General features: G+C 39.2%; 1 protein-coding gene across 2 annotated transcripts in view; it reads left to right on the top strand.

Annotated features, from left to right (window-relative positions):
- Positions 1-13,743, top strand: part of LOC131071977 (uncharacterized) — a 54,782-nt gene that overhangs the window by 11,294 nt on the left and 29,745 nt on the right. The window lies entirely within an intron of this gene.

The raw sequence follows: 13,743 nt of genomic DNA, 5'->3' as shown, positions 1-13,743 counted from the left end.
GCCCAGTGGGCTTCATGTTGTTTTCTATGTTTACTAATTTGGATTTCATTCAGGGATATTCCAATGTGAATTTTAGTGCAATTGAAAGGCAGATTATCTTTGTTGATAGATTGCAAGAAATGTCATGCTACTCTCTTGAAATAATGTTAAATATATCATATTGGTAATGAAGGAGGAATTACGACAGTGAGCTTATATGAACAAAGTCATAAGCTGGAATAATGAATTGCAGACGATTCTCCAAATTCCAGCATGAGAAGGAATTCCTCGTCAACCAAACAATTTCCCTAAGACAGATCATGAGATCACCAAAAATTAATTTCATTGTGAACAGTATGATTGATAATATGTACAAAAAATGTTACCATACTATGACTGAAAGAAATAAATAGCTAAGTGATTTTGGCCTGTATGTTTCACTAAATGAGTATTGAAACTAGGCCATTTGAATTTTTCAAGGAGCATATTAGTCCAATTTTTTGTGTTTTTCATTTTTCCCTTTCACCATGACGAATTTGTTGAGAGGCCCCTTCAGCACCTTTCGGCCCCTTCAGCACCTTTCTGCAGTATCTGGTGTTGAAAAAAGGCTCTCCTCCATACCTTGTAGGGTTCCAAGTCATTTAGAATTATGTGTTTAATGCCTTCATTTTTGTCATCCTCTCTATGCATGTACAAAGACTCACCACAATAGCTTCATCAACCTTATATGCATTAAAGAAGAAAAAATAGGATTTAGATGGTAGCTTCTGCCATGTATTGGCTGGTGGAGTTGGCTTGTTCATCTACGATAAATGATGCACCAAATGATTTCATATTTGCTCTTCTTTCTCACTGTAATAATGCAAGATGGCTACCTTGGCCATATATATTGGCATTTAATCCCCATCAACCAAACACAATATCTTTATTGAAGGATACTTGTTGTGACCTTTTTCACACATTGCCCCATTGCAAATGGGGACCCTCCCTTTTTCTTGCTTTCTAGGGTTTTTGTTAGTGTCCCGTGGCCTTCCGCTTTAGTTTTGTCAAGTTTTGAACAGTTTGAGTCCTAAGGATTGAAAGTCAGTTTTTGCTAACCAAGTGATAACAGATTCTAGACATCATCAAAGTGCCCAAAAATGCCAAAGGACGAAGAATGCAATTGATTTGAATGAATTTGGACAACTTTCTATTTTTGGAAAGTCTACATTTTTTAGGAAGTTTGGTTTTTGGCATTTTTAGCTCGATCCCCGGGATGGCTATTTTTAGAAAGTTTTACCTATTTTTTAGGGATGTCTATTTTTTGCTTTTTCGGAGTAGGGACCTAGGGTTTACACTAGTAACATCGATTTGCATCAATCGCGATCAAAGATTTTCAAGTTTTGACCCAAAAAGCTAAGTACCTATATTTTAGGGGTCATGACGCTTCGGATGGGTTACCTGAGCATGGCTTCGGATGGGTTACCTGAGCATGGACTTCAAATATCACATTAATCTGGCTATAATTGAAGAAGTTATTAAATTTTTTAGTTTTCCAAATATGTCTCTAAGTCTAGCTAATGGCGTTGTCATGGGAACTCCTAAAGTCCGCCCTCAAGGTACAAAAGCATGGTCATGGTCATCTCAAAGTCCGCCTTGCTTTGCAATCAGCAGTACCTAAGTAAGATGAAGTCCGCCCTCAAGGTACAAAAGCATGGTCATGGTCATCTCAAAGTCCGCCTTGCTTTGCAATCAGCAGTACCTAAGTAAGATGAAGTCCGCCACATCCAAGAAGGTGAACTCCAAAAGTCCGCCCTCCAAAGGATCAAGCTCTATAAACTCCACCCTATGGATGATGGAGAAGGTCACGAACTTGAAAAAGTCCGCCCAAGGTGATGGAAAGGGAGTCCAAAGAAGTCCGCCTTGTCAAAGTTGAAGGTGTTTGGGGGAAGCAAAAGTCCGCCCTCCTAAGATCATAGCCAACTCAAAGTCTGCCTTGCAATGAAAGGAAAGTGGCCAAAGTCCGCCATGTGGGAGAGATGAAAAGTCTGCCCGAAAGGCTGAGTGAAGATGCCTAACTTCACAAAGTCCGCCCTAGCATTGGAGCACAAGTCATCCAAAGTCCGCCCAAGGGGAGGTGTAAGTGGTGCCTAAGACTCAAAGTCTGCCCAAGCAAGTGTTGTGAACTCCAAAGTCTGCCCAAGCAAGTGTTATGAACTCCAAAAAGTCCGCCCTAAGGTAGGAAGCAAGTGAAAAGTGCATGAGTTTGAAAAAGTCCACCTAAGGAGATGGTGAATGGTAAGTGGTCATGAGAAAGTCTGCCCTCCCACTTGAGAAGAGAATAAGTCATTCAAAGTCCGCCCTCAAGGTGCACAAGCCATTCAAAGTCCACCATGAATGGAGAGTTAAAGTGTGAGGAAGTGAGAAAGTCCGCCCTTAGGTGAGACAAGGTGCAAATGCAATGGTGCAAGGAAGTAAAAAGTCCACCTTGAGGCAAAGTGTCATCAACCCCTCCAAAGTCCGCCCTAAGGTGAGATAAGAAGCAAGTAAAAAGTGCATAAGTCTCACAAAGTCCGCCTAAGGAGATGGTAAGTGGTGTGAGAAAGTCCGCCCTCCTACAAAGACCAAGTGCATAAGGCAAGGAAAGTCCACCCCATGATGGAGAACAAGACTCACAAAGTCTGCCATGTGTAAGAAGGAGAGAAGCCATTCAAGTCTGCCCTTGGTCAAGGAATATGGTGCATAAGAGGAACACAGTCCGCCTTGAAGGTGATGGCAATAGAGATGAAAAGTCCGTCCAAAAGGATGAGTGAAGATGCCTAACTTCACAAAGTCGGCCCTAGCATTGGAGTACAATCATCCAAAGTCCACCCAAGGGGAGGTGTAAGTGGTGCCTAAGACTCAAAGTCTGCCTTGAAGCATGGTCATGATCTCCAAAGTCTGCCCAAGCAATGTGGCATGAAGCTGATGAAGTCCACTCTCCAAGGTTTCTAAAACCTTCTCAAAGTCCGCCCTTGGAAGTATTAATCAAGATGATTGTGTGGTGCCACAAATTCTCTAAACTCCGCCCTAAAAGATGAACAAGTGCGGTGTCATGAGTTGGTTGAAGTCCGCCCCACTGATGAAAGATCAAACAAACTCCAAAGTATGCCTTGAAAATGATCGGATCATGGTAAGATCAGGTTTGAAGATGAGATGTTAAGCTGAAGAGGAGTTCAAGTTCAAGATGAAATGATCAGATTTTGGTTAAGTATGAATGAATATGAAGTATGGTACCTTGTCTTGTTCCACCAATCTTCTAAAGTCCGCCCTATGCTGGAGTGTGGTGCCTTGTTTAGTTCCCCAACTTGAAATAAGTCCGCCCAAGTAAGATATTTGCTAAAATGGAAGACAAGAAGATGATGTCAGCAGAATCTATCATCCAAGTTTGAACTGAGTGCAGATTTGGAAAGTTTTGAAAAGAAGAATATGGAAGATTGAGCTCGATTTGCAAACTAAAGTCAAAATTAGAAACATTCTCTGCAGATTCAAAAGACTAGGGAAGGATTAGAAACAAGTTTTGAAGAGATTTTCTGAGTTTCTAATTATAAAATCGAACCCTCGTACAAATATTTCATTCACTCTCTCATTTTTACACATGAGGTTTGAATTTCTTGAGCAAGTTGAGAGCAATTAAGAGATGTTTTCTGCAGATAAAGAACATTTTGAGAGAAGTTTTAAGAGTTTTGCAGGTTGAAAGAAGATTTTAAGGGTGATTCCAAGTATAAGTTTGAGATTTTCAACCATTTACCACAAGTTTACACGCAGATTGAAGGAGATTCTTGACTGTTTTGAAGAGCAAATTCACATATTTTTTTTGAGATTCTGAAGGTGACAGGGGTATTCAAGGAAGATTTATTGAGTTTTCAACCTGGTTTTCAAATTTTGGATGGAGTTTTTAGGGACTTAGGATTCGAATCTGATTTCAACATTCATTTCACAGATTTTGGGACTAAGTTCATTTTTAGAGTAATCAAAGACAAATTTCACTCCCAAACCTTCAAATCAGAATGAGTTTTCAAGGGTTTCTAAAATTGCTAAGTGTTCGCAGCTTGTTGAAAGCTAAAAGTGTTGAGGAAGTGGAGAATTAGAGCACACTTTGCCATCAAACCTTCAAAGTTTATGCTCAAAATGAAGATTCTAATTTATTTTCTTTTGGTTTTGCAGGTTTTGGATGATGGTTGAACGTGATAAATGTTTGAACAGCGGAACTTTTGATCATATCAATTCATATTTGTGAGGAGTTATCTAGAGCTTTTTACCCTCCTCCCGTGCAACATAAATTGGCAGCTGAAGGCGGGATCATCGCAAAAAACACAAATGGAGTTTCAGGCCAAATTCAGAGTTGAAGACAAGTCCACGAGCAAGGTTTTTCCAAGCATAGAGATGGCCAAAATTTGGCTAAGTACGGGAAGAGCTATTATGACGAAGGCCTAGAGGAATTCTTCTCCGAATTTAAGGCACTTGAAAGAATCTCAAGGCATCAAGAAAGAAAAGTTCTTAGACTTAGTGAAATATTCAAAAGAATTTCCAACTTCTTGAAGGATTTCATCTTTTGAAGAATTAAAGACAAGCTCCCAATCAGATGCAGATGGTGGCAAGAAGAATCAAATTTCCATACTTAGACAATTTCTTGACACAAATTGGAGAATTCAAGGAAGATATCCAACACGCTGAGGTGGCGCCTCGTCATCTTCCAACCAATCAGATTGTTCCAAGTCAACATGTCCAGGTTCAATGAACCTGACTTATCTGGAAGCTTCTAGGAGGGCACACTTCACAATGCAACAACCTTCTATTTTCATTGATGGTTCATATTTAGCAAGAAGGACAAGTGTCCCCAAATGTAACTTTCTCATTGGCTGAAGGGTAGTTAGTTTTGAGAAACCCTAATTAAGGTTTGTAGCTTTCAATCTGGGCCCTTGATCATTGTTTGATCTCGGCCGTTCATTATTTTCTGGAAAACTATATAAGGCTACCTCCTCTCATTTGGAGAGTGAGGTTTTTGATATTTTGTTGTGTGAAGGTCATTTTTCAAATAATATATTGCATGTGCGCTTTCTCTTGAGGCTTTGTAATCTCTGTTATTTGAGTGATTAGCATGGTTTCAATTTCCTCAACACATTAGTTAAAAGTTAATTTAGATTTGCTCTCAAAGTTGTTAGAATTGAATGAAGGATTTGATGAGTATTAATTAACGGTGTATCTCTGCTCATACTTTTGGTGAATGGATGATTTCCATTTCATTGTGCAAAGTTAGTCTGAGCCTATCCCCTGTGTATGCCAAAACTTTGATCATAAGCACAACCCGTTGAAGATTGCACCCACTTTGTGTAGTTGTCCTTAGTGTGGCCAAACAAAGTGTGGTTTCCCGAGAACACCTAGTTAACACCGTCTCCAGAATTCGTAGGTTTAGATCAGCTTTCTTAACCCTATCCCCTTTTCCCCTTTTTTAAAAGTCTGAATCCCGGAAAATCCTAAAAAAAGAGAGAGCTTGAAACTGATAAATCTATCTAAGTCTAGAAGCTTGAAAGAAGCTTGTAAATGTAAGTCCCCCTTGAGATTTTCAGCATACACTACCCAAGTAGCTATCCCACTAAAGTCGCTTGTTCGCATATATAAACCTTGGAATTAGTAGTGATTTTTCAGGAGAGGATAGAATACCTTTGGGTATCTTATTCTAATGTTTGATAGATGATAAAACAGATACCAACAATACTCACAATTAAAATTAATATAAAATAAAAAAATAATTATAAAAAATATAAAAAACCAGCAAATACAAAATTCCCTCTAAAACTTAACTTTGTTACTCACCTTGAGTATCTTCTTTACACTCTTGGCGAACACCTATTTAAAACTGTCCTTGCAATTTTCTCCTATTCTAGCCTTTTGGATATGGAGAATCCAACCACACTTTGTTCATTCATAATTGCTTAAGTGATAAAGTTTGTGGCAAATTGTGTTGCCCCCAATTGCAGAAGTGCCTTGCCTTTGGTGTGCTCTCTCATCAAATTGAGTACCTGTTGATGTGTTTTTTAGACACCTCTAACATAGAATAAAATACCAAGGTATCTTATCCTCTCTTGAACAAAATCTTCCCAAATGCTAAACTATGTGATCAATTGGAAGATTCCAAGGTTCCAAATGTCGGTTCTCAATGTGTGGATAAGCTCAATGGTTTGATGTGATAATGCTGGAATCACAAGGGGACTTACGTTGAATGCATTGATTTGCTAGAACTTGGGAATTTACTCATCTAACAAAGAAAGAACAAAAGGATTTAGTTAATGACTTGGTGAGACTCTATTCGACTTTGCTTTGACATTAGTGAACAACTCCACAAAGCTAGTGCGATCTTCTAAGGTAAATATATGATGTTCAAATTACCACCAACAACATGGACACCATCAAGGCAATGCATATCAATGTGTGAATAACAATTGGAGTTAAGCTTGAATAAGGATTCTAGTTGACCACACAAGGGAAGTTTACAATCAGCAAACTGCTAGTGGTATGGATAAAAGAATTTCACCATTAATCACCCACTAAATCTTCCATTCATTTAATCAACATCAAAGCAATTGAAAAGTGGAAACCATGTAACTTGTTGAAACAACACATTTCACCATATCTTCAATGAAAAAAGTATATGCATTTACAAGTCTTAGCAACAATTTCTTCTCCTACTCTACTCTACTCTACTCTACTCTACTCTACTCTAACTTCTAATTCCTAATTGCCTTAGCAACTATTCTTCTACTCTACTAACATTAGCCTTACAAATGAGAGCCTGAGCCCTTTTATAGAAGTCTCATTACAATGAATGGCTCAAATCGATTCAAGATCAATGGCCAAGATTGCAAGATAAAACCCTTACTAGGGTTTGTCACAACCACCATGACATTGGCCAATGAGAGATGAGGATAGGTAAAATAAATAATATTTGATGTAGCTTCACGTGTCACCTGTTCCATCCTTGAATGAATGCTGACTTGGTACCCTTTGATTGGACTAATGGTGACTGGGATGCCACCTTGGCTAGCATTGTAGACAATCAATTTGCCTTGAACATCTTCATGATGCTTGGAATTCCTTGTGATACTTTGCATTTCATCCTTATGTTTGGGAATTCTTTGAACTATTTCCTCCTTAATGTTCTTCGGCTTTGAGATCCCTTGATGTAGTTCCTACTTCATAATGTGGAATCCTTGGCGCTCATGTCTTGAACTTGCTTTCCTTCATTTATTCACCATCAAGGTGATGTCTTCTTCATGTTTGAGCTAGTCCTCATCTTTGCTTTTGGAAATCCTTATCTGGAAATCCTCTTCCAATCCTTGAAATGTTGATCTTCCTCATTCGCATTTGTGATGTTATCCTTGCAATATGCTTGTCATCTTGGAGTTGATCCTTCATCATTTGTTGCTTTGAAGTGTTGAGCCTTTGGTATCCTTGCAAGTTGCATCCTCTTTCATCTCAAGCCTTGATCATCATGCTTCTCTTCCTTGTAGCAGACCTGCAAAACAAACAAATATTGAATCAAACACCTATGGGATAAACTTTGTCTCAACCTTGGTGGGAAATCGATCCTTGTAGGGACTAATTTATCATTGTCTTCATGATCATTTTCTCATGATGGAAATTCGAAGGTCATAGGGACTCCTTGCTCTTAGCAAATTTCACTTCATTTTGATGCCTTACCCTTGGAGTGGAGATTCAATTTACCTTGTAATGCCTTCCATACCCTTGGGTGGAAATTCGAACCTCATAGGGACCTTTGCTCCCAACTTTTGTCCCAGCTTGTGATAGGTAATTTGAACATTTAATTTTCAAGAATTAACTTGGGTTCTAATTTTGAATGATTTTTAGACTTGTAAGCTCACTAAAATCAGAAATTCAACATTATGTAACACAAATTTTGGAAGACGTGAGGATCTTAATCAAAATCTGGAAAATTTGCCCTCTAGAAACCTGATTTTCAGACTTAGGATAGGTCTGACTTTGATGTCTAAGTTTGAATATTGTTGATGATTGTTTTATGACTTCATGCAACACAGGAATAAAATACTAAGTATTCGATCCTCTCTTGAACAAAGACTCCCAAATGCTAAGCTGCTTGATCAAGTGGGATTACTCCAAGGTTCTCGTATGTCAGGTCTTGACGTGCTCTTGGATAGACTCAGTTGTGTATGATGTGATATTTCTGGATTCACAAGGGGACTTACGTTGAATCTTGAATGCTTGAATTATGCTGGAATGTGGGATTAACTGATTTGAAAAAAATTGAAAAATGATGAAAGGTTGAGAGAGTTGATCTAATCCTAGGAATGCAAGAAACTATGGATGATCTTTGGTGAAACTCAACTAAGCTAGGCTTTGACATGTGAGCAACATCTCCACGAAGCTAGTGCAATCTCCTAAGTTAAGCATAAGATGTTCAAATCACTACTAACTACATAGACATCATCAAGATGATGCATATCAATGAAGAAACAACAATTGAAGTGAAGTGTGAATAATGATTCGAGTTGACTATGCAAGGCAAGTTTACAAACAGCAAACTGCTAGTAGTATGGATATACGAATTTCACCATTGATCATACACAAAGTTCTTTCATTTATCTAATTATCAATATCTAACATGAGGATCCAAAAAGAAACCATGCAAATATGTAGATGAACAACACATTCCACCATAACTTCAATGAAAAGGAAGTTTATTTACAAGTTTGGCAACAATTTCTGCCTTCTCCTACTCTATTCTTACTATTTGCTATTGATCTACTCACTTTTCTTGAATTATTAACTATTAACCTTTACAAATGAAAAAGTGGAGCCTTATATAGTGCTCTCATTACATTGAGTGGCTCAGATTGATTCATAATCGATGGCAAAGATCGAAAGATAGAAACCCTAATTAGGGTTTGTTACACCCATTACAAAGCATTTAATGCTTGATCAATAATAAATTAATAATAACATGGACACATGTCCTTCCTTGAATAATTGACCAATGAATGGCGAGGGTAGGTACATCAAAGTTTTTGCCTTCATGTGGAAGTTGTCTCCTTGATGGATGAGCTAGGTGCCTCGAATTTGGACGCCTTGACTTGGAATAATATGATTGGATAAGACTTGGTTGCCACCTCAGCTTGCTCGATCTTTGTAACTCATCACAAGTTGTAAGTGATTGAGATATATCTCTTGATAACATTTCCAATCGCGATCACGAATGAGAGATAGGTAGGAGATATTCCCAAATTGCATATAACTTTGATTAACTCTTTTGAAACTATCTCCTGTCTTGATGTACTGGCATTGATTCTTGGATTTCCGGAGGAAATGCAAGATTGTGAAAATTTTCTTTCTAGCATCTTCATGCTTGCTCTTTGCTATCTTCCTCATCTTGATCGAATCTTCTTGAGTTTGATTCCTTTGATTCCCTTGCATTAATGAGTCTTGATGTTGAAATGAAGTCTGCTTCTTCGTGAGCATCCTGAATATGTATTGGCGAGTTCTCCATGATGTCAGTTTGCTTCCATAACCTGAAAAGCAAACAAACCTTGATCAAAATGTAGAAGAGAACAATATTAATCTTAAAATCTGAAATGAATTCCCTTTACTTGACCTCTGATTATCATCTCCAAGGTCTGATTTTTATGTCTGATTTTGTGTCTGATTTTGTCATACTTTCAGTCTGAGACTCTACTTTTACGTCAGATTTAATCATCTTAGGTCTGATTTCTGAGCTTTGACCTGATTTCTGTCTAAACATGTGCAAGTTCGGGCTTTTAATGGGTCACTGACACTGCTGATGAGGAGATCAGGGTTTGGATAGGGCAATGACAGTGAGAGCAGGTCGGACATTTAAAGAGGCAAAGACAATGCTCCAAGATATCAACTTTAGTCTTTCAAATTGCCACAAAAAAATATCAAAACATTCCTCCTTAATCAAAATTGGAAAACATTATACCCTGATCGGAGTTTTGGATGGGCAAAGGAAATGACTCATGAGCTGATCGGAGTTTTCGGGGGTCAAAGGAAGTAAGCAAGTGCCAGATCATGGATTTTGGACCCCAAAGGAAGTGAGCCAAAGCTTGATCGGAGATTTTGGGGGTCAAAGGAAATGATGCAAAGGCAGTTCGGACTTTTAAGACCCCAAAGGAAATCATTCAAAAATAGATAGAGGATATGAAGGGGCAAAGGAAATAGGTCCTAGGCTAGGTGGGGGATTGGAGAGGGCAAAGGCAATGTCAAAGACACTTGCCTTATTCGCTTAAGCTTTAGTTCCAACTGCAAGAACATTAAAATATCACCCTCAATCAGCATTGACACAACTTTCTGCCCAGGTTGGGCTTTTGATAAGTCAAAGGAAATAAGCCCAAGCTTGATCATGGATTTCAATAGGTAAAGGAAATCGGCCTACAAGGTGAGTCGGGGATTTAGGACCCCAAAGGAAGTGCTTTTGCCAGTGCTCTGCCTTAGAAACTTTTTGCTGTCCATTATTTAATTGGTGGGACGCAAGCAAGGCTACGGTGGTAAAAGGGAGTCAAAAGAAATCACAATGCCTTAAAAAAACTTTTAAATCTCCATCTTAGAGTTTGATGGGCCCAAACATGCGTGGCAAGGTAGTGGAGGGAGTCGAAGCTAGTAAGGTGGAAAGGGTGCGGTGAAGAAGAGAGTGATAAGGAGAAGTCACAGGGGGGTAAGGTGGAAGGTATGAGGGGGTAGGATAAGTGCTGCCGTGGGGATTCATAAGGGATAAAGGACGTGGGTTAGGATATGTTGAGAGAGGGAGGTATAAGGAATGGATGCTACGGTTAGGAGGGGTGTAGGCTAGGATAGGATCAGGTTATGAAGGGTAACAAGGAAGGTGGCTTAGGATAGGATAGGGGTAGGAGGTAGGGTGGTAAAGGAGTGTGGGTAGTGGATGGGTAGGCTAAGGGGAGTAAGGGGGTAAGGGGTGTGAGATGTAGGTTAGAGAATGTAGGGAATGGAAGGTATGGGAGGGAAGTAAAGGGGTAAGGAGTGTGAGATGTAGGCTAGAGAATGTAGGGAATGGAAGGTATGAGAGAGAAATAAAGGGGCAAGGAGTGTAAGATGTGGGTTAGAGGATGTAGGTGTAGGTGAAGGTAAAGGTAGAAAGGGGGGAGTGGGAAGTGGGAAGGTAGGATGGTTGAAAGGAAGGAAGGTAGGTGAAGGTGAAATGAGGACAAGGAAATGGTAGGAGATGGGAGTGAGTGAGGGAAAATGGAATGAAAGGGGAGATGGAGGATAGGAAGGTAGGTGGGTAGAGGGTGAAAGGATAGAAAGGGAAGTTAGGAAGTGGGGAGATGAAGGGATAGAGGATGAAGAGGAAAATTAGGAGATGATAAAGGGAGGAAGGTGAAGGAAGATGGAAGGATAAGGGATGAAAGATAGGAGATGGAAGAAGGATGGGTGGAAGGTGAAGATAAAGAAAAGGAAGATGAAGGGAGTGGAAGGGTTGTGGGATGGAGTGAGATGGAAAGATGGAAGGGAATGGAAATGAGGGGAGGTGGAAATGGAAGTGCCGTAAAATGCAACTTTCACCATCTTGAAGCCTTTATTCTGAGTTTCTCATGAGAATTTGAACTTCAGCTCCTTCTTCCTTAGAATATTGACTCTCCAAAACAAATCTGCCTTAGCTGAATTTGCATCGTAACTCTGATTTTGCAAGCAAAGATACGAGTCATTCATTTTCTTAGCCTTGAAAACTGACTGACTGCTTCATCCCAAAGAGAGAGACTTGATTTGATTGCCACCTGAGAGAGACATCACATCTCTTCCAAGCAAGGGCTAATAGCAAGGTAAGGTCAAATTTAAGGTCAAATTTGTATAGACCGCATTTTTGAATGGTATTATTGAGGAAGAAGTATATATAGAACAACCTAAAGGCTTTGCTATACATGATAGAAACCTCTATGTGTGTAGACTAAAAAAAGCTCTTTATGGCCTTAAGCAAGCTCCTAGGGCATGGTACGGAAGGATAGATAGCTATCTCTCCAAACTAGGATATTCCAAAAATGAAGTAGATTCCAACATATACTTCAAAATATCGGATGGTGACATGCTAATACTTGTTCTCTATGTTGATAACTTGTTGATAACAGGAGAAGATCACCTCATTGCAAAGTGCAAACAAGATCTTGTGGCTGAATTCTATATGAAAGATCTAGGTCTACTGCACTATTTTCTGGGCCTAGAAGTATGGCAAAAGGAGAATTATATTTTCCTAAATCAAGGAAAATACACCACTGATATCTTGACCTTTTTTGGTATGATGGATTGTAAACCTCTCTCCATTCCAATGGAAACAAATCTTCATAAGCTCAAAAGTGAAGCAGTAGATTCAGAACCTACAGATCCTACATACTATAGACAAATTATTGGATCTCTCATGTACCTGGTAAACACTCACCCTAATATTTGTTACGCTACCAATGTGTTAAGTCACTTCATGTGCGAACCTAAGAAGATTCACCTAATGGCGGCTAAGCATATTCTAAGATACTTGCGTGGCACTATTGGACTTGGCCTGAAATATAAAAATGTTGAGATACAACTCCAAGGGTATTCTGATTTCGACTGGGCAGGTAGTTCCATTGATCGTAAAAGTACAATGGGGTGTTGTTTTAGTCTTGGATCAGCTATGATATCCTGGGTTTAGCAAAAAACAGTTAGTAGTTGCTCAGAGTTCCACTGAAGCCGAATATATGGCTGCCTCCATGGGAGCACGTGAGGCAGTATGGTTAAGGAAATTGCTAGTTGGACTATTTGGGAAACCCCTAGACCCCACTGTGATAATCAAAGCTGCATCAAACTTTCTGTAAATCTAGTCTTTCATAATCGATCCAAGCATATAGAAATCCCATACTATTACATAAGAGATATGGTAGTGTTGTGACGTTTTCACACATCGCCCCATTGCAAATGGGGACCCATGTTTTTTGTTCGTTTTCGCTTTGCTTTTTCTAGGGTTTTGTTAGTTTGTTAGTTGTCTGGATTTAGGGTCAAGCCTTAGGGTTCTAATTACCGTCTTTTCGGACCAAAATCCAATCGTTTTGAGGGCTTTTGAGTTTCCTTTTCTAGAATGCAAATTTTGAATGAAATGAATTCGCCAGAATGGTCTAATTTTCAATTGGAATGTTGATGCAGAGCTTAAATTTGTCTAAGTGTTGAAGATGAAATGTGAATTTTTGTCCAATTGAATATTTTTGACCAAATTTTGACTTTTTTGAATTTTGATCCTAGGCATTTCAAATGATTTGTTTTCGCCTTGTGAAGTGATAAAATGTGTAAAATCATGATATTTTGGCCTGTAGGAGCAAAATCGCTCCTGTCCCTCAGTGAAGGACGGGAGCTCGTTTTCAAATATCTTACTATTCTTGCAGGGTCAAGATGAATTACGAATTGGAAGTGATGGAGAAAGGCGAGATCTTTCCATTGAATATAAATTGAAGATTTTCATGAACACAGAAATGCCTCCAGGGGAAAAATCGCTCCTGTCCCTTAGTGAAGGACCGGAGCTACAAATCCAATTTTGCTTTGTCCTTGCAAGATTTTAACGTCTTGACGATGTGAAAAGGTCCAGAGAGGTGCATTTTATCAAATGAATATAACTTGAAGCGTCGCCCAGGGGATCACATAGGATAGCAAGTCCGGCCTGAGTGAGGTCCTGATCCTGAAATTTGGCTAAGTCTGGAATGCCCTGATCCTGAATTTGAC

This window comes from Cryptomeria japonica, chromosome 1 (genome assembly GCF_030272615.1).
Source record: "Cryptomeria japonica chromosome 1, Sugi_1.0, whole genome shotgun sequence".
NCBI lineage: Eukaryota > Viridiplantae > Streptophyta > Pinopsida > Cupressales > Cupressaceae > Cryptomeria > Cryptomeria japonica.
The sequence above is the reverse complement of the archived record's forward strand: the minus strand, read 5'-3'. Positions and strand labels throughout refer to the sequence as shown.